General features: G+C 43.0%; 1 pseudogene; it reads right to left on the minus strand.

Moving 5' to 3' along the window:
- Nucleotides 1–11,039: 11,039 nt before the first annotated feature.
- Nucleotides 11,040–15,806, minus strand: LOC149280899 (zinc finger and BTB domain-containing protein 7C pseudogene; annotated as a pseudogene).
- Nucleotides 15,807–22,900: the final 7,094 nt, after the last annotated feature.

The raw sequence follows: 22,900 nt of genomic DNA on the forward strand, positions 1-22,900 counted from the left end.
AATAGTCATTTACAACTGCGCTGGGTTTCTGATCCATTTCACATGGACAAAACAAGGAAATTTGTAAGGAAATTTGTAAGCGAGCCCAAACTTGCGAACGGTAAGGTACAGATCATTGTGCATCACTGCGGAATTAAAGGGGGCATTTGCATAAGAGCTTTAGAAAAAGTAAGTTAACTGAAACATCCAGTAAGGCCATTCAACAGGTGAGTGGACTCTACGATACATTATACAGGGCCAGCCAAGCTCTCCCTGGCGCTCGACCTTCATAATGTATAGCGAAGCCTAGGAGCTAGCACTCCAACTCAGTCTTTAGGTGACAAAATCCTGGTGTTACTCACTTTATTGCTCGCGCGGTTTGGTGAGAACATCCAACACAATAGAAATGATCTCGGGAGACGTATTATTTTTTTTTCTGGCTGGCAGCTACCTATATAGTTGTTGGATGCCACAGCTACCTACGGCCGCCATATTGCCATCACACAACATTATACGGCACACAACACACAGCAGCAGCTTCCAGGCTCAGGGAGGGAAGAAAGGGCCCAGTAGATGATGGCTGCTGTAATAGGATTGGGGTTAGAGAATGAAGGCATTAGGGCTGGGAATACTGAACGGCGTTATAGATCAGAGCGCGGGATTGTGCCGTTTAGATTTGTGTTGGTCGTATGGTTTATGTCATAAGTCAGAGAAGAAGGGCTCCTAGAAAAGCTACAACCTGAATCCTGACATATCTGTGCGTTTTATATGAATACGGGGGGGGGGTTGCCTCAAACACCGGGATTTAGCCACTAAAGACTGAGTTGGAGTGCTAGCTCCTAGTCTTCGCTATACATTATGAAGGTCGAGCGGCAGGCCCTGTATAATGTATAGTATAGTCTTCTCACCTGTTGAGAGGCCGGCTGAGCCTAACCGGAGAGACCCGCCAGCGTTGGCCCTTCATAATGAAGAGAGTTTAAAAAAAACAAAAAAAAATTCTGGCACACTGGTTACAGGTTATGGTGAAATCCTTTATTTTCACATTTTCTCTCCTAGGTATTAATGGAAGAAATGACTGCCCCGTTCCGCGCTTTGATGTAAAACACCGCCAGCCGCTCTGAGCCTGCGCAGAAATCAGACTGCGGCAAACACAGAACGCTATCCCGGACGGGCGCCCAAAAGGAGTAAAAAAACTTCCCCATCGATGAACAAGATGACGGCCTTTTTAGTGATCTTAGTGATATTTAGCAAGCATTTTTGAGATCTTTTATCTTGGACATCAGCGGGTGGCCAGAGGTGCAGTTTTAGGAAGAGTTTCTCCCGGTACCAAAGCTACGCGGAGGAGACACCACGGCTTCCACGTGTATACAGTCAGGGGAACCCGGGAACGAGCGGGCAACACACCATATACATACACACACACATATATATATATATATATATATATATATATATATATATACACACACACACACATCCCTTAGTCAGGGGGGACCCGGGTAACGAGCAGGCAACACACACATATACATATATATTATACACACACATATACACACACACACACACACACACACATCCCTTAGTCAGGGGGGACCCGGTAACGAGCAGGCAACACACCATAGATGAGGACCAAATATAGGTTGAGGTAAATAGGCAGCCTGGACGGGCCGAACGCACCCTCCAACGCTGCGATCAATCAACAGCGAACAACACAGCTCCAAAAACTCCTGGCGGCTCCAGAAACATCTGAAGAGATAAACACACGGCGGAAACACGCGCTAAAAAGGTACACGCAAGCAGCTCTTCAAGCTGCCGTTCCACCTACTCTTCAGAACGCAGCAAACGGCCAAACCCTTCCCCAGGAGTCATTCTTTAGCCCACTAAAAAAACTTTCCTTTGGTTCTGTTTATTTTGCTTGGAAAAAAACTTAATTGTCCCAAAATTCCTTTAAGTTTTTAACAGATAAAGGGAGAGAATGACAGATCTGCTAAGGTTTCTTTAACAATAACCAGCGAGCGTAACCAAGGGTTTATTTTCTACGTGTAACGGCATCTCTAACTCCAGTGCTTCTAGGAAAAGCCATTGAAAAGCATTTTATCAGAATTATCGTATATTTATATAGTGCTAATAGTTACATAGTTCATAAGGTTGAAGAAAGACCTAAGTCCATCAAGTTCAACCCTTCTACCAAACCTTCCTATTCTTGATCCAAAAGAAGGCAAAAAAAAAAAAAAAACCCCTAATTAAGCTCCATCCAATTCTGCCATCAGGGGAAAAAATTCCTTCTTGACTCCAAGAGGCAATCGGATTTCTCCTTGGATCCAGAAGCTCTAAAATATTAATTCTATTTATACCCCTGTATATCGTGCCTTTCTAAGAAAATATCGAGGCCCCTTTTGAAGGCATCTAATGTATTGGATAACACTACCTCCTTTGGAAGTGGATTCCATACCTTAATTGTCCTCACTGTGAAGAATCCCTTCCTTTGTCGTCTATGAAACCTGCGCTCTTCCAGTCTCAGAGAGCGACCTCTTTAATAATTCCTGTAATTCTTCTTACAGTCCCTACACTCAGCTCTGACAACCAGAACCAACACACTGACACCAACTCATACATTACGGTACAGAGGGTCCGACTCGCATACAATATATATGTTTTTACACGGCGCGCACACGAACAGAATAAATACCCAGTCATATTCTGTAACACACCATACTGCCCAAAAGTTTGGGGTCACTTAGAAATTTCCTTGTTTTTGATCAGTGATTTTTGCCCATTACAACATGAAATGGATCAGAAATCCAGCGCAGACGGGGTTAATGTTGTAAATAACTATTGTAGCTGGAAACGTCTGATTTTTAATGGAATCTCTTCATAGGCGTACAGAGACCCTTTATCACTCCCATCACTCCTGCGTTCCAATGGCCCTTTATCACTCCCATCACTCCTGTGTTCCAGTGGCCCTTTATCACTCCCATCACTCCTGTGTTCCAGTGGCCCTTTATCACTCCCATCACTCCTGTGTCCCAATGGCCCTTTATCACTCCCATCACTCCTGTGCGCCAATGGCCCTTTATCACTCCCATCACTCCTGTGTCCCAATGGCCCTTTATCACTCCCATCACTCCTGCGTTCCAATGGCCCTTTATCACTCCCATCACTCCTGTGCTCCAATGGCCCTTTATCACTCCCATCACCCCTGTGCTCCAATGGCCCTTTATCACTCCCATCACTCCTGTGCTCCAATGGCACGTTGTGTTCGCTGATCCAAGTTTAAGCTTAAAAGGCTAATTGATGGTTAGAAAACCCTTTTGTAATTATGTTACAGCCAGAGACTTCCTTGTTTTCCATGAAACCAGCTGAGTGACCCCAAACTTTGGATACAATATTAAAAAAAAATCTTTGACCGTATTACTCGGGGGAAATAACGCATGAAAAGACCTCAGCGCTCCCCAGAAAACACTCCGTCTGGTAACATCTCCAGTCCCTTTTCTTTTGTACTAAAAACTAAGACAATATATTGTTAAATATGTAACGTCAGCATCGCCAAATACATGACACAAAACCCCATATAGAGTCAAGGCGGGGAGCAATGGGTTAACGGGCAACAAGCTTATCACACCAAACTTTCAGCATGGAGCACCAGCATTGATTTAACCCTTCCCACGCCAGCTACAGAAACTAGCCAGCTGCACAAAGACAAGCAACAAAATAAATAAAGAGCTTTACAGACTGATGATCGGAGTTCGTAAAAACATCTCAACGAGGAAAACAAAAGCTCGGCGTCTTTACATTTACTGGCAGTAAGGGCCACAAACCAGGGGGGGAGGGGGGGACTAAGAATGTAAACACTGCTGGGGGAGGGGAGATACAAGTTATAATCAGGAAGGATGGGGGCTTAAAACCGTGCTCATATAGCTTTCACTATATGGTCAGCCATCAACACCTTACACAGCAGTATATATAAATACATATATATATATATACACACACATATTCAGTCATAATATATATACATACACACACAAATATACATACATACACACAAATATATACATATATATATATATATATATATATATATATATAATGTGTGTATATACAAATGTATATTTATTTGCGTGTGTGTGTATGTATATATATTATGACTGAATATATGTATACATATATATATATATATATATATATATATATATATATATATACACATACACACTTTATATTAAAATTTATATAAAAAATTATATTTCAAATTATTGTTTATCCCATAGAAAATCATGAGTATATATGGAGATATATATATATATATAGTGTGTGTACATATGTTACATATATAGTGTGAATATACGTTTATATATACATATAGTGTGTATATGTATGCATGTATGAGCTGTGAAGATGACATAAGGCTTTAGTAAAGTTTCATAACTTTTTGCCTTTTTGGATTGTTGGGATTATGCTGGGAAGGAGTATATGGGGGAATCATACTGTTGCTTCACAGAAGCTATTCTTCAGCAAGAAAATTATTTTGGGTGTAAAGTGTTTTTTGCTAAACGTGAGTGCTGGGCAACAGAGCTTGCACTCTAATAGAAGTGTCTCTGTATGTAGTGGTTGGGATGAGAGTGATGAGATGATTAGGAAGAGGGCGTCTGCAGCCATGCACGGAGAAGTTAGTGGGGTGTTATAAGTATTGCAGGGTGAGTGGAGAGTGCTAGGCCCCAGGCCGGGGTAGTCGTTACCTGGATGGGGGGGCTGAGGTGAGAAGGTCCGCTAGCTGGGGGGCCTCTCCTGTCCACCCCGGGGTGAGAGGCCGATGGTGAGGAGCCGGCCCGGGGACTGCGGCCGATGGAGGGACCTACTGCTTTAACCCCCCTGTCTAGGCCGCGTTGCAGGCGGGATAGTCGGTCCGGTGAGGCCTACGGCTGGGGATGCAACAACGACCCCGATTCAAAATGGAGGATGGGGGAAGACCCCGCTCATACAGGAAAGCCAGGCGGAGACGCTGCCGCTATAACGCTCTTATTACGGAAAATATTTCAATTATTATTTGTGTTGTTTTTATTTTCCTGTCGCCGAAAGCTCCTCGCAGACCCCCGCCGCGCACGCAAGCGGCCAACCTCAGCCTCGCCAGAGCTCCTGGCCCCGCCCCTCTGAGGGAAGCTTTTGGCTCCATTGGCAGAGGTGAAACCAGGACGGGAGCGGATAGGTCTATATGCTTGTCAGTCAAATCTTTAGGCACCGCCCATGTCTTCGCCTTTTACGTCAAGCCATTTTTTTGTCGGTTTGGAAGGAGGAGAGGGTTTGGCGGACGCTCCTCCCACATCAGTGGCTGCTGATGGAGGCGTGGCCTGGTCTCAGAGAGACAATGAGCAGGGCGTCTCGACCCTGGTTTTACAACGAAGATGTCAATCATTTTCCCAGGCCTCGCCCCCTTCTGACGCAAAAGACGTTCGTGGCTCGCGCGTTCTTGGAATGGGATGCGCTTGATTGACAGTTAAGGAAGACGGAGGGAAAAAAAAAAGTTCTGTGCGCAAGCGTAGAGCTTTGTAGTGGGGGTTCTACTGGTATGGTCATTTAAAGGGAAAGTCAACTCAACATTTTTTTATTATTATTTATTTTCATTATTTTTATAATAATTGAGGCTCCCTTTTCCTAGCTCCCCAGCTGACATGAACTAATGACTGCATTAACTCCATTGTACGACGCTGAGGAATATGTTGGCTGTACTCGGGTTAGACAACATTAAGCCCTGGGGAGGAATAAGAGGGAAATAGATGAATGGAGTTAATGCTTCTTTAGTCAATAAAGTTCTGGAAAATTCCGGGCTTCCCAGTTTGCATTCCCCTAAAATGCCCTTACCCTAGAAAAATAGAATTCTCCAGCAGATCGACCCCGTTTGGCCCCCGTCTAGTCTGCCAGCTTCTCCTGCAGTAAAGACTCAAACCTTAATTAGTCGTTGGTCTCATCTTAGCTTCAGGAGCCATATGCCTATCCCATGCATGTTTAAATCCCCTCAATGTATTACCCTCTACCACTTCTGCTGGGTGGCTGTTCCATTGATCTGCCACTCTCTCATTTGGCCTGGTGGGCACTGAAAGGGTACATGGCGCAGCAAGGAGAGAAAAGCTGCGAATGACACGACCTGCAGAAATGTGTATTACGCCCTCGCCGTCTGCTGAGGATGTGATGAGGGATTAAAGGCTTTCGATCTGCAGGAAGGAAAGGAAGATCGATGGCGGCTTCTGGAAACACCGTAATCCGAGTTACAGAAAACGTGCATCGCATTTCGGGAGAAAACAGAGAAAATGATGAATCCTCTCGTTTTTATAAACAAAAGTTACTCTTTTACCTGAAGACGGCGAAGATATTTAAAGGGGAACCGTTCGTCTCATTAACTTATAAATGCTGCCGGTTCCACTCACCACCTTAACCACAGGTGGCGGGAACCCCATACCAGAGAACTCTCAGGGGATGTTTTGCCCCAGTCTCAGGCTTGTTGCCCCAGTCTCAAGGTGAAGGGGCAGATTCTCCAGGGTCACACAGTCTCCAGTTGACTTCTTCCTATGCTCCCCCTGCTGTAATCATATATAAGATTCCTGATTGGTGCTTTTGCCCCCAGTATGTTATGGCTGATTTCCCTGCTTGAATTCAGGTGACTCAATTTCGTGTATCTCTGAATAATGATAAGTCAAGGTTCTCGAGGGCCGGCATTAGAGCCATTCGGTTACTGCATTCAGCGTAGGATCTGTATGACAGGCTATTAAAGGGTTAATAGTTAAAGAGTCTCATGGTCCGCTCATTTAGAAAGGTATGGCGATAACGTAATGGGGAGGAATAATCACGTAGACGCCGAGAACGGGAAGTGAAAATGGCTGTTCTCGCGGTGTATACGTATGGAGGGGTTAAAGCTGATATTAATCTATACACCTTTAGGACACAGGTTGGGGGGGGGGAGGGGGTACCGTCAGGGGAAGTTTCGGAAAATGATTTCAAATAAATTCCATTTTGTGACCAGAGGAGGAAAAATACTCTCAGAAACGCTTTGTAGCCGCCAGTGGATGTCGGGTGTGTTGGGTTGTACTGCTCACTGCCCAGTGAATCCTTCATGAAAAGGAGCAGCCGCCCCCCGTGGGGTTCCTGATCACCCAACTTCTACCCCCCCCAAATACCTCTGTCCTGAAAGGCGGTAGAAGGGCAATTTAGAGCACCCTGCCGGTATCGGTACATTAAAAATACCGGCAATGCAATGGGCAGACCGGCAGGGTGATTGGCAGGAGGGGGAGCACCCATTAGAGCGCTCCCCCTCCCGCCGCTGTGTCTTTAGCGCCGCGACGGCGTGATTGGCGGAGGCTGAGCGCTGGGGGGAAGTGATGTTTCATTTCATGACGTCACTTCCCCCAGCGCTCTGGAGTCTGTGGCAAGCCTTATGTCCCTACTCCTGCCTGCACTGATAAAACTGAACTGTGGTAGGTGCACATTATGTTTCTGTGACAGGAAATATTGGGGGGGTGCACATTATGTTTCTGTGACAGGAAATATTGGGGGGGTGCACATTATGTTTCTGTGACAGGAAATATTGGGGGGGGAGGTAGGTGCACATTATGTTTCTGTGACAGGAAATATTGGGGGGGTGCACATTATGTTTCTGTGACAGGAAATATTGGGGGGGTGGACATTATGTTTCTGTGACAGGAAATATTGGGGGGGTGCACATTATGTTTCTGTGACAGGAAATATTGGGGGGGTGCACATTATGTTTCTGTGACAGGAAATATTGGGGGGGTGCACATTATGTTTCTGTGACAGGAAATATTGGGGGGTGCACATTATGTTTCTGTGACAGGAAATATTGGGGGGGTAGGTGCACATTATGTTTCTGTGACAGGAAATATTGGGGGGGTGCACATTATGTTTCTGTGACAGGAAATATTGGGGGGGTGCACATTATGTTTCTGTGACAGGAAATATTGGGGGGGTAAGTGCACATTATGTTTCTGTGACAGGAAATATTGGGGGGAAGGTAGGTGCACATTATGTTTCTGTGACAGGAAATATTGGGGGGGTAGGGGCACATTATGTTTCTGGAAATATAATGTGCACCTACCCCCCCCCCAAAAAAAAATATTTCCTGTCACAGAAACATAATGTGCACCTACCCCCCAAAAAATGTTTCTGTGACAGGAAATATTGGGGGGGTAGGTGCACATTATGTTTCTGTGATGTCATGCATATATAATTAATTATGCAAATTAGCATGGCTGGTATTTTTTGGTAAGAAAGTTGGCAACCCTAGCAAAACAGGACAGTTGGGAGGCATGCAAATCAGTGATGTCATCTCAACTATGTGTGACCCCAGGCCAAAAAATACCTTCCTTGTGTATTACTGGGCTGTATAGCTCTACCATAGTAGCTGACAATCCCAAATCAGCCAGGGCAGTCCTGGCTGCGTCCCGCAGGGATGGCCCACATTTTCCCAGGTATGCCTATGATGTCATATTGCCACATAATGACATGGTAAATGTTACCCCAAAGCTGTCTCCAACTGGAGTTCATGAAATTACCGTAATTAACCCTTTCAACCTTTAAGGCAAACTTCTTTATTTATATATATTTTTATTTACAGAGCGAAAACATGTAAAAACGATCATAAATAGAAAAATAATTTGGAACGGTTTCCGTCATGTCAGCGATTCCAACATCGGTTCAAGTTCTATGACATCATACAGTACTTTCCATCTTTGGATCTATTAAAAGTACTCAGAAAACACAGAAAAACCACAAACAAGTACAACAAATATCCTAAAGCGCATAAAAATAACTGTCCGGGGGGCCCGGCGGTCCCGCTTATTTCTCCCGTTTCACGAGCTGGGGGATTCTGGGTCATTGAAGACCCTTTTTTTAAGGGGGGCAAGTCCATCTTAGTGGCCCAATAACATACAAAAAAAAAAAAATCAGAAAGCTTTTTTGGCTGCTGACTTGCTGAAAGCGGCCCTTCCAGTCCCGTCTAAAACAGGAGTGACGATAAAGCTCATAGAAGGATCCAGTCATCACATAAAGGATCCAGTCATCTTATAGAAAGCTGTCCGTGTAGTTTTGACGCGTAAAAAAGGAAAATGCGTTGTTAAGATTGGTAAAGTCACGTGATTCAATGCTCTGGCTATAGAATGCATGTTTTTTAATGGACCTGCCCTGGCCACACCTCTAACCACACCCAACCCTGCCTCCAACCACGCCCCCAAACTGCCCATTAGGTGAAAATATATTATTATGGAATGTCTTCAAGTGGTAGTAGATGAGTTGAGCAGCCTCCCAGCAGAAGTGGTAGAGGGTAATACAGTGAGGGAATTAAACATGCATGGGATAGACATCCGGCTCCTGAATCTAAGACGAGACCAACGACTGATTAAGGTTTCTAGATGGGGCCGATCTGCCACTGGAGAGAACCCTCTTAAATCTCACGTAAAGTGTATAAAACACCATTTTTGTCTGCCTCTTATTCAAGTTCTACTCCAGGTACTTATTATTATTTCTGAACTTGAAACCACGCCATGATGTAATGTTATTGTGAAAGTGGTTGATAAATGGAACAGCTTCCCAGCAGAAGCGGCAGAGGCTAATACAATGAGGGCATTTCAACATGCACGGAATAGACGTAAAGCTATCATATCTCTATGGGACCTGACCAAGGGGTTTGAGTCCCTTACATCAGGAAAAACGGGGAACTCTTACCCGTTATTCCAATTTCCAATTATATACCCCAATGAAGGAGCTGGATAATTCATTCTACCCTCACTAACCCCCCCCCCCCCAGCTGCACCCCAAAATTCTGACAATAACAGTAAAAAATGAATCATAAAATGAGCAAACGGGCGACTCCACATTGATCCAGTTAATAATTCCCACTGGGTTAGTTGATTAGGAATGAAATACATTCAGATTACATTCAAAGAACAGACCTCTGAGCTCTCGCGCTCTCTCCTGTAAGCAGGGCTGAGCCAGCCCTGTATCATGTATACTTTAAGCGGGGCACACTCTTTAAAGCCACGTCTCTGGTTTAGTTGTATGTTATGCAGGAGGAGCTCTTTGGAGTTGGTCCATCAAAGAGACGTTGATGAGTTACAATGTTTATAATAGTTTAGTGGATAAACTCCTAAAACGGCAGGATAGGATAACGTAACGTCTTCTATGCATAGGCGGCTCGCGGCTTAGTGAATAAACCCCTAATTGCCCTTCACCCCGTACAGAAAGATAAGGACCTCACCATTAACTTATTCTGATGTAAAGTTTGGAAACAAATAACCCCCAATATGCAGAAGAAGGGGGCATTGTGAACGGGGGAGGGGTCATTATTATATCCCCACTCCAATGCGTCACGCGGGACCCTAAAGAAGGACCTTCCTCTGGGATTTCGGGGTGTATTTTGGTTTTGTGCTGCCCTAGGCAAGACTAAACTCATGCACCCCCCTAATAAAAAACGGGCCCACCCCTTCCTTTCAAGACCACACCCCTTCCTGATTAAGACCCGCCGCTTCCTCTGTAAACTCCACCTGCATGCGGGGGACAATCCGTCGGCAAACGCAGTGACTTTCAATCGGATCCTGCGGCCCCCGCCCACAAGAAATGGCGCCATTGGCTGGAACACTTGCATTCGATGGGCGTTTGGGGGCAGCGTTTTTTGCCGCCCCCCCCCCCTAAAATGTGCATTGTTTGCCTGTGTATCCGTGTGTTGCCTGCGCAGAACACGGAAGGGGAGCCATGTGGTACAGCGTGTGGTTCGTAACATACATGCGCAGAAGCTTAACAAAAGCCTATTGTCCAAAAAAAAAGCCGTGTTCCGGAGCGTCTAAACTAGAACCCCAGGTCCTCCCCAATTAGAGCATAAATTATCACCGAAATCATACATGCTTATTTGAGTTTAACTACAGACGTGACAATTATTTCTTTGGAATGAATCTGCAACCGGAAGTTACAATATATATATATCGGGTTTTTTTAGATTTTACATAAAAAAAGCAAATCCACAAAAGAAAAAAAAAAATTATTCTCATGAAACGAATAGTTTAATCGGCCGCCTCTGCAATCGACGTCTGATTTAAAGCAACGCTCCACGAGTCTGATCCAGTGTAGAACGGACTTGGGGCGACGGCGTCGGTCTGGGCCAAGCCAAAATTAAAGTGGCCCCTGCTCCTCGCTGGCTCCAGGTCCGCCCCGGCCAGCAGCTTGATCTGGGACCCCTCAAAACGCTTTTCCAAGTCTTGTAGGTTAATGATGTTTCGGGGCTCGTCGATAAAATGGTTACGAGCGGGACCCGGGAGGTACACGGCTCCGCCGGAACGATGGCCGGCTCTGTCCGCCATCATGGAGAAATTGTCCTCTTCTTGGCGGCCGTTGTGGGCAAAGAGCAGGCTGGCCGTCCTCCAAGCCGCCGGCTTTCTGCCTCTCCTGGGCCGAGAAACCCGACAGCTCTGTCTCTTGATATGGCGGTGGAGGTGATCGCTCCGCGTGAAGCTCTTGTAACAGAACTCGCACTGGTACGGCCGGACCCCCGTGTGGATGCGCATGTGGTTCTTCAGATCGTAGTTGTGCACGAATTTGGCGTTGCAGTGGATGCAGAGATAGGGCCTCTCTCCGGTGTGCTTCCGCATGTGAATCTTCAGCTTGTCCTGCCTAAAAACAAATTTACAAAAATGGTTAATTTAAGCGTTTCTGATTTTTTGGGGGAATGATGTCATATATTGGTTTATCGCAATAATCACTCGACTCCGCACATCCTTTGTGATTATGGCGAGTTGGTTACATGTTTACACTTTGGTGGAATCTTCATTGGTTGTCTCACAACAGCTTCGATTAGATACATTTGTATCAAATATATACATATTATAAATATTATTATCTTTTATTTATATAGCGCCAACAATTTATGCAGCGCTTCTTAAAATACATATATTTAAAGGGGTCTGACAAGATGAGAATTGACAAACCGATAGATTAGGTGGAGAGGCTCGGCTCACAAGCTTACTATCTATCTATCTAAGTCGCTTATCATATAAGAGTCTATTCTTTACCCTTTACATTTTTGGGGCCATGACTACTAAGCAGTGGTGTGCACTATTTATTTATTTATTACTTTAAATATTGGGCAGGGACGGGGAGCAAAAGTTAAACAAATCTAGTAGATAGTAGCATTTGGTATTACTGTTTCTTTATAATACCGTAATTAGGTTTTGTTTTTAAAGATAAAAAAAGTGGTTTTTTTGCATAAAATTATGCTTGTTTATTATTTTTTTATCTCATATGAACGTACAATGGATTTTTTTTTTGAGGCTCCAGAAATTTTAAGCTTTTTTTAATAGTGTATATTTATTTCATCATTTTTAATCCCTATATCTTTTTCAACTTATAAAATGTGTATTTGATATTTTTTTAAAGTAGTATATATTTCATATTTCTTAAACTTTCTTAAATAGGGTATTTTTTTTGATTTCAGATTTATGCCTTAAATGTGTTTGAAAAAAATACTTTTTTTTGTCTTTTAGAACATAACATATCCCATTCACTAGTCAGATTTTTTTAAGGGATAATTACTACAAGCTAAATAAAGACTGAATTAATTTACTGTTGTTTGAAATTTAAATATAATTTAATATATATATTTATTCCCTCTAATTGTGTCGTGGGGTTGTTTCCCATGATGCTGCATTTTCACAATTCTAATAGCAGGTCTCACTTTACAGCCTGCTGTTCGCTGGGCGGATCCGAGTGACAAAATGATGTAATAAGTCCCCCCCCAACACCTTCTCAGTTGTCACGTTGGCCTTTCTTCTGTCCATTCGTCTTTCTAATATCTTAAATCTTTGGTGTCCCCAAGCAATGTCGCCCCCGATTACCAGCTGCCTGACTCAAGAAAACTATTCCTTAAGCTCCATTATTATAATCTAATGTCTTTAACATATGGGGTATGATATGACAAGGGGACGAGTTATTAGCGGAGATGTTAGAATGTTTTGGTAAAATCTAAATAGTTTATTTTTTTGTAGCGGCTCCCCTTTAAAGAGATTTACAGAAATGACCTGAATTTGCATTATTGCGAAGAAGTATTTCTATTGAAAAAAAAAAAACAACAGGCAGCGTACAGTATTAATATAAAATTGTAGCCTTGAGAAGAAAGTAAGCAAGCAAATTTGGTAAAGACAATAATTTTATTGGGTAACTGAAATATAATAGATTGCTTCACTGGTAATAGTGTCATCTTCACCAAATCTCATCTAAATGAGGCATTATCTTTTACTTTTTATTAACTGTAGTTTGGGGTAGCCGTATTAGTCCAGTGTATAAGAATGCAAAAAAACAGAATGTTGCAGAATCTTGTAATACCTTTTTTATTGGACTAACAGTATTTAAAATAATAGACGAGCTTTCGGGAGTCCTCCCTTTATCAAGTCAAAAGCTTTTGACTTGATAAAGGGAGGACTCCCGAAAGCTCGTCTATTATTTTAAATACTGTTAGTCCAATAAAAAAGGTATTACAAGATTCTGCAACATTCTGTTTTTTTGCACTTTTTATTAAGTAGCACTGCCTATTTTAGCCACCAGATGGCAGCAAGTTTATTTTTTTTCCGCTTGCTTGCAGTGTTAGTAAATATAATATTTGTAAGTATAAATGATTGTAAATATAAATATTTTACTTGGTTCTGAGATGTCTAAGTACTCATCCAATGGTATTTTGTCACATTTTAAATTGATAGTGAATCATGCGTTTACCAGGAATACACAATAACACTCCATTTTCATATATATATATAATATATATATATATTATATATATATATATGAAAATGGAGTGTTATATTATATATATATATATGTGTGTGTATATATATATAATATGTCAATGACAAGACCCTATACTCGATGCATCATGTTTCATTTCACAGATATATGTAAAATGTTCGGTGTTGCTGAATTTTGAAGCTGTTGGGGCAGTTCCGCAGGACAGTGCCCTAAAAGAGGGATTGTCCCACTTAAAACAGGACATTCCGAGTACTCTGTGGAGCAGGGCCAGCCCTAGACCAAATGGCACCCGCGGCAAGAATATTGTTTCAAGCTCTTCCCTCCACAGGGTTTTCCCCCCATTTTAGATGCTAGATTAGCTGACATTTTTGCGATTTGTTTAAGGCTGTAGAACGCTGTGATACATTCATGCACACAAAACATTCTGAGCTCTTACAAAGTAGGGATGAAGTCTAAGTAGGGCCAGGAACAGAGGTGCAGGAATTTGGGGTCCGATAGGGGCCGAGGAGCTGCCACTACTTTAGCCCTTTCTCCCTAAAGAGAGTATGCCACTGGGGGCTGATTCAGTTGCCCCAGTCTGGTGCCTGGGGTACCTGGTGCTTAAAGCATCCCCGATGGAGAGGTTCAACATTCTATAACAATTGTTTTATGTGAGTTATAATTGCTCCATTTGATAAGTGCTTCTAAGTGTAGGATTAGATTACCGCCCATTAGTCGTTAAATTAGAGTTTATTTTCTGGTGTCACTTGGAGAGAAGATATTCATTATTATTATTATATAGCATTATATATATTATTATTTATTATATTTTCTGATAGAAAACATTGCAAATATATAAACTGATTCAACAAAGTATATTTATTTCCAGACACTGACCTGGTGAATCGGACCTCGCAGATGTTACACATGTATGGCTTTTCTCCCGTATGAGTCCTCATGTGTCTTGGAAGTTTCCCGGCCCCCATGATCACTTTATGGCAGATGGGACATTGTTGAGAAGCCTTTGGTTTGATCTTTCGTTCTTCTTCCAAAGGCCATGGAGGAAACATACCCAAGTGAGCCGCGCTAAGAAAGCTGAGATAAGCGCTGTAGTCCATCTCTGCCTTAATGGGTCCAAAGTGATCGGATGAATGGTTGAGAAATGTTTCCTTGAAAAAGTCGTTGGGGAAGGGGATGGCTGGTAAGTCATCGTGTTCCTCCACCTTAATTTTCCTGTTCTTTATCACAAGGTCTAGGGGGACATTGTCTGCTTGCTGGTCTTTGAGTTGGGAGAAAGCCCCCAGGTCTCCGTTCCAAAGATGGGGAAAATAACCAGGTATAAAATGTGAAATGGCCGGCCTCCGGTCAACGACGTTATTTTTGGGATACAAGTTTTCACTTAGTAATGACTCTATTGAGAAATCCTTTATGGCACTTTGGTGGCCAGAAGAATGGGAGGTGGTTGAGCAATGAGTTGAAAAGTCCTTTCGTGTTTCGTGGTAGGAGTCTTCTGCATGATCTGAATTAGTAGGACTTTGGTGGCAGCTGCTTTCCTGAATGTTCATTTGGTTTTCCTGGGTCATGAAATCTTTTGCTTCATCGTCTCCGTCATCATCATCGTCCTCCTCCTCCTCTTTGTCATCCTCTTCTCCGTCTCGAGGTGTCTCCAGGATCTCGAGGCATACATTAATAATACACTGGATCTCCAGCATCTCCGCTGCATCCAGGATGTGTTTCACGTTTGACGTCGTTATGGTGAGAGTTGACGTGTAGGCAAATTCCAGTATGGCGGAGAACGCGTCGGGCTTGACAAAGTCAATCTCGTAAATGTAAGGCTGCTCTACTAATGAGCCCGTGGTGAAAAGCTTTTTGAAATATTTGCTGCAGGCAGCCAGTACGGATTTGTGAGTCCTGTATTCCTGGTCCTGCACAATAAGGATAACATCGCAGAGCAGACCATCGTGTCTTTGTTCATTGAGTCCGCAAAGAACGTCGCTGCTGTGGTTCGGGAACGGAATGCCAATCAGATCGTCATCTCCACTGGCCATATTCTCATGTATAGACCTAGAAACGAAGACGATGGAAAGAAAATTAATTAATGAAGCAAAGGAAACTATGGCTTTTTGTCTACTTCTAGATCGAAGAATATAAATACAACTATTAAGATTGTGTATGGTTCTTTTTAATGAATTATGGAAGTTATGGCAGTAGGTCTATTTTTTAATAACTCGGAATGTGGCAGAAATGTCAGAATTTTGTATTTTTACGTCCGATGTGTTTAACAAGACACAACGGGGTAGCGTTGCCTTGGTTAGAACGAGAGCTTATTCTCTGGAGTCAGAGAGCAAAGTTCAGCTGCTGAGACTTAGAAGGCATCCTCCTAAACAAGGTCTGCAGACCTCCCAACGGTCCCAGATTTTAAGGGACAATCTTTACTTTATGGGCACTCTCCTGCTTTTAAGGGAAGTGGGGACCATTGCTATGCTGCAAAATCCGGCACCCACGTTGTATAGTGATGACGGTAGAGCATTATTTATAAAAATCATAAAATTGGCACTTATGATTCAATTCTCAGAAAGAAGATCTGGTGGAACTTGAAGGGTTACGACTCCAAGTCTGGGAGAGCTTTCACAGAAGACGTCAGATAATCTGGCGGTTTAGGGGTTAAGCATTCAAGTAAAAAAATAAATTCATGCTGGGATGGCTTCCTTTAGACCAGGAAGAGATCAGTCCATGGAAGACCAAGCCGGTAACTCTGCCCGCCTCTTCCACCCACACAGCAGAATGGCAATACTAGAATGATCAGCGTGTTGGCGGAGAAGGTCTAGGGCCATGGGAAAAGAGACATCTGTAAATACCGCAGCGCTCCAGCTGCCACGGGACCACCTACATCACAAGGACTTTAAAGCGCTTCTCCCATTATCTCGTCAACCTTCCCTCATCTCAGTTCCATTGCTTGTTTTGAGTTCTAATCATGCGCAGGCCTTTTAAAGATAACGGTCCACATCCTTAACCCAAAAACTAAATGCAGTATAAGAAACATAATTTCTTAATGCAGGCATTCTTTAGTTATTGGAGTTAGAAAATGAGGCCTCCCCCAGTTGCTTCTGATGACAGCAGGAAGAGTACATGAGTACACTTCCTGTCCGTATACTTCCTGTCCTGGGAAAATGGAAACAATATGCATAAATAAAACAGAAGGATTAGACTGCCCCTTGAAAGAGAATTATTATGAAAACTTTGTGTATGAATACTATAGAATGTAGAATAGAGAAATTCATATTTATTTTTATTAACATATATTGCTATTTTAAAATATGTTATCTGTGATGAGATAATGTTTAAATAAGAGGGCATAGACCTGAAAAAAATATCACTTCACCCTGAATAACCCTTTTCTATGTACTCCCTTTCCATCATTTCAGATATTCGGTGTCTGCAGTCTGCAAGGAGAACCAATAACTTTATACAATTAGTTTGACCATAAACCCTAGCGCTGTATACAGAAATACAGAAATAACCCCCAACGCTGTATAAAGTGATAACCCCCAGCGCTGTATACAGTAAGAACCCCCCAGCGCTGTATACAGTAATAATGATAAGGAGTCGCGGTGTTTGTTCTGTAGATCGGGGGTGAGAGCGAGAATCATACAAATAGTTGATATGCAACTGCCTGAAAACATTATATTATGGGGCAAAAACTACAGCTGTTCTAAAAAAGAAAAAAACAGCTCAATATTTGGAAAATGTATCTGAATCTGATAAATCTAAAGTAATAATCAAACTATCGGCAGGAGATCGCTTCACATTGTCAGTACCCAGTACCGTACACTAGGGGGCAGAGCTGCAGCTACTCCTCACCTGATAGACAGGACAACAACATCCATTATTTCCCCAAATCTGTTTAGACTACAGAAAACAATGACCTCCTTATAATACAATACATCCAGAAGGGCTTGGAGCTGTTAGGAGGATCTGCCACCTCCTTTTGTTCACATAAATTAATCATTTTTATTACTATTAATTATATTGTACGTATTCTTTGTTTACAATATGGAACTGTTCACGCCATCCTTTCTTAACCCCCGATGTCATCACCAATTAGTTTGAGCAGAACACAAAGGATGAGACAATAACATTAGCAGACATACCAGCTAAAAAAAATGCTTAATTCTTCTTTAACCAAAAAACATAAAAAAAAAATATTGTCGCATAAAAAAAAGGACGTCACTGTATCGTGCTCGGTGTGATATTAAAGCAAAGGCTTTATTATAAAAGGGAAATTATTGTAGAGAAAAATCTAACATAGAAACATAGAAGCTGCCGGCAGATCGGCCCCGTTCGGCCCCTGTCTAGTCGCCCGTTTTTTCCTGCTGTAAAGACTCAAACCTTAATCAGTCGTTGGTCTCATCTCAGGAGCCGTATGTCTGTCCCATGCATGTTTAAATCCCCTCATCGTATTACCCTCTACCACTTCTGCTGGGAGGCTGTTCCACTTATCTACCACCCTCTCGGTAAAGTAAAACTTTACTTTCCATCTAAGCCTCTGACCCTCTAGTTTTAGATTATAGCCTCCCGTTCTAACATTTCATATCATATAAAGCATCACGGACAGATCAAGTTTGAAAATATTATTCTTGTATGGTACGGCCTCTTACTCTTAAAAAAGATGCACAAAGTCATATTTATATTAAAAAAAATATATTTTCATCTGAAATCTTCTCTAATGAGATTTAATAAGCTGAGGCTTCTCGCCAACAGATCCCCTTAATATTTACGTTAAAATACTAAAATGGTATTGTATGTTAATATTATTAATAATAATATTTTATAATTATTATTTTTTATATAGCGCAGCGCTTCTTACAGTCCCCACATTCAAAGGGTCTGACAAAACTAGGACAGACTGAGACTAGCCGATACATTTGGTAAAGAGGGCTCGGCTCGCAAGCTTACACTCTAAAAAACACAAAAAATATTCGCCTCGTGTGTTTTCGTAGCTGCATTATCACCACAGCTAATAGAAAATATAACATAAAACCAGTTAGAATTACGCAGAAGAAGCTGCTGACAAGTATGATGTGCAGTCCTCTGGCACTCGGGGAGTTAAAATAATAAGTTAATAAAAATAAAATTTAGGAGCATTTAACGCCCCCATACACTAAGGCAACCAGATGTCGCCTGCCTACGCTTATAGAAAATGCATCATACAGGGCAGCAGTGATTAAGGGTTAACCCTGTTGTAAGGTTGTTGTTTTTTTTACTCACCACTCACACTACTCTGAGCCAAGAGGCCCAATAGACTTACGTTAAATGCCTAGGAAGTCGCTGGCCCCATCAGAGCGGATTGTGGAGCTCCTTGCTTTTCGCGTCTTCTGCGTGAGACGTCTAACCCAAACCACAGCTGCCAAGACACCCGAGGGTTAGCTTGTGTTCCAGAGACGGCCGAGTGTTTTTGGCTTGCAGTCTCGTCACACCACCTACTGTAATATTTTACCACGGCCGCCCCCTCCCCTCGCCCCGCGGCATACAACATCGGCACGTCGGTTCACAAGGTAAAGACCAACCCTTGTGTCTTCATTCAGCACACGGAACACGGGCCAAGACTGTCATTATAAACCTGCCCTAATAACCGCGCCCGAGACGATATTCACGGAGCCGCAGCCAAACCCCGGCCCTCGCCTCCAAAAAATTCCTCTTCCCTTCAACTTATTAACCCTTCAAAACACTTAACAATCAGCCGACACTTTTAGGGTTAACGCTGGTGACCCGAGGAGAGGATCGGAAACGTTCTCATGGTACTCAACAGGTTAATGGTGAGGGGCATCATGCCAACTCAGCCTGGTATGAATTTAAACCGATGAATCAATGTGATTCTCCTACGGCCGGAGCAGAGCCTTGTAGAAAAGAAAGAGGTTCTGCAGCAGGAGCGGCTGCTCGGCTCCATAAGGGCTCCTCGCCTATGGGCGCTGCAGCCCCGACTCTTTATATCTGGAAATACGTGATCTTCTAAAACAGAAACTGTAGAGAGGTTCTTGGAAAGAACCCAAATTTACTCAACATTCCATGTCCAGAAAACCCTTAAAACCACCGAGGATGTCAACAGGATCCTCGCTGCAGGTTACTGGAACATAGACAGTGCTTACTGGTCTTATTGGATAAGCCCCTCGCAAGCCCCCGTCTGACATTTGATTGCGTAGGGAATGAGTAATAAACGTAACACACGGGCAAGGATTGGACTCTCCGGGCTAATGCCCGATCGGCCACCCTTTCCATGGTCGTTGCTGGTCGCCTGGCCGACGTGATGCAGAAACGTACAATTAGAAGGTAGATAAGAACCATTTGGCCCCCGTGGACCAGCTGCCCAGACACAGGGTAGATTAGTGAATAGCTTGTGGCTTCCCGTGAACACTAATACCTGTTAACTCACTTAAACTTTTTTTATGATACAGCGCTACAGAATATGATGGCGCTATATAAAACAATAAATAATAATAATGGCCATGGAAACATTTTTTACGTGAAATGTTCCACAGGGCGGAAAACGACATTTTTGGAATGTGGGGGAATCTTTTGTGTCCCCTCTACCTGCGGTATAACGGATCATGTTGCCATGATATAAACCACATGCATGATACACGCCAATGGGGGGGGGGGCAGAATGAATTGAGAAAGAATGAAGATTATATTCTTAAACTGGATGTAAATTAGCGATAAATGCAGTTCTCCTGTAAATAAGGGGCGCCTGAGACACACTTTAAGGTGATGGAGCTTCCTTATATCTTTTACCAACAGTCAGAATAGCCAGAAACGCCTTTAAACGCCTTAAAAACGCAGATGTTTGTGACATTTCTCTAGAAGATGCAGAAAGCCGGCCGTCCCAGGTCTGGATTCTGAACGTCGCGTCTCAGGGATAATCTGTTATTAAAACCACCCACCCTAATACCAGGAGTTCCCCCCGAGGCCAGGAGGTGGTACGGCACCTGCCACCCAGCCGAGGCGTGATATACATCCGTCCACAGAGCCTTTCCTGCAAATACTTCTGGTATTGGTGATTGTTACATACGTGACCCTCTCGCTTGGGGGGGGGGGCAGGATATCACAAAGGGATCCCACCACCCGAGACCCCCAGATTAAGACTATGGAAAAGTATCGCAAAATAGGAGACACGACGTCCCTTCATGGTGGAGTGCCGGTGCTACTCGGTGCAGTAAGCATTCCGTTGTCCTTACAGGGGATCTCCCACCAAACTTTTTTAATACATGTTTTCAAAATATTGTGTAGTTTTTGTCCCATAATATGATGTTTTTCAGGGTCCTCGTTCTGTAATCTGAGCCGAATCTACTAGACAAATACCGCGACTCCTTATCATACTGCCCGTGGGGAACAATAGAATGGCTCAGTCTTAATTACCCAGCCGGACACTCTGACTAATGAAAGTCTATAGAGAACAGCTCAGTGTGGTATTAGAGAAGGGGAAGTCACCCAAAGTATCACATGACCGACAACAATGGCGGCCTCCTGTATACAGCTCTGGGTTTTAGGAGAAAAATTATATTTTTTTTAGAGGGACTCAATACAAGTCCAGGCCGGCTGACAGATTGATGGGAAACACGGAACCCGCCAGCGGGCACGTAAGGTTCTCTCTGTATTATATATTTGCAGAGAACATACATGTCCGGCCATGCAGGGCCGGCCTTAGGGGTGTGCGACCTGTGCGACCGCACAGGGCGCCATGGTTGCAGGGGCGCCTGACCGGGACTTAGATTAAAGCATCGTTTTTTTTTTTTGTGTTTTTTTTTAAAACTTTATTTAACATCATTCATGTTAAATAAAGTTTTAAAAAAAAAACGATGCTTAAATCTAAGTCCCGGGCAGGGGCGCCGAGCGGTTGCTCGTGAAGTTCTCGGCAACCGCTCGGCGCCCCTTACTCTCCGTGACTCCGTCGCTGTGCCGGCATCTTATGTTGAGCGCCGGACTATTCCGGCTCTCAACATGAAATTTCAGCACCGCGGCAGAGCGAGAAGACGGATGCCTCCCGCTCTCACCGCAGGACTCCGGCAATAAGGTAAGTGGGGGGGGTGTAGTTTGAAGGGGCAGAGGGGGGGGTGTAGTTTGAAGGGGCATGGGGGGGGTAGTTTGAAGGGGCAGAGAGGGCGGGTAGTTTGAAGGGGCAGAGAGGGGGGGTAGTGAGGGGGGGCGCCAGAGGAGTAGTCCGCACAGGGCGCCACAACGCCTAAGGCCGGCTCTGCGGCCATGTATTCCTTACGATGCCAGAGGACTCTTACAGAAAGACTTGGCCTGCTCATTATGCCGGTTTGATGCAGTACGAAGCTGGCGTTCATTTTTTATTCATGTCTCAGTCTGGTCCTGCAGACATCAGAAGCTTTCTTGGGAAAATTCCCATATGATATAAAGTATTAAAGACACCGCAAATGCATGCTTCCAAAACGGTGAAAAAATATAACATTTCGTCAATATGCTCAATAAAGTGTCATGGTATCTACTAGGATTGGATGTCGCAAGCACCTGTCAAAGGATAGAATTAATGGAATAATATTAAAAATAATGATAATAATAGTAGTAGGTCTAGTAATAGAAATAATAATAATAATCGAAAATCAAGAATCAAAATATTTTTTTTTCTTTTAAAAATAGTATTTTTTATTATTTTAGCAATAAAGTTTTTTTTTATTCTTCTTTATATTAAATAATTGTATTTATAATTACATTTATTTTTAGAATTTTTCCTAAATATACTAAATATACTGAAATGGTAATAATGTTACTAATAATAAGCCCCATTTTTTTTTTACTTAATCACGGGAAGGTCCGGATTTTAGAGCCTAACCAAACTGAACCGTTCACTTGGGTGTTGATTTGCAATTAAAGTCTTAGCTTTCATAAGATTAGCCGTATTCACTATCGTCAATCCAACCAATTGTCTAACGTCAAAACAACAATAGTTGTGGTTTAGTTACATTTGACATTAACTGCACAAATTAAGTTTCTGAAATGTCTAATTGGGGCATATTTTTTTAAAACGTGCCACCTGTGTCTTCAAATATTGACAGGTCCATGTAGGTCTTGGAAGCCTATAAAAACACGAATATACATACATACATATACAATATATATGCAGAGAAAAGAA

Source organism: Sceloporus occidentalis, unplaced genomic scaffold (assembly GCF_023333645.1).
Source record: "Sceloporus occidentalis isolate IW3139 unplaced genomic scaffold, rSceOcc1.0.p SCAF_144, whole genome shotgun sequence".
NCBI lineage: Eukaryota > Metazoa > Chordata > Lepidosauria > Squamata > Phrynosomatidae > Sceloporus > Sceloporus occidentalis.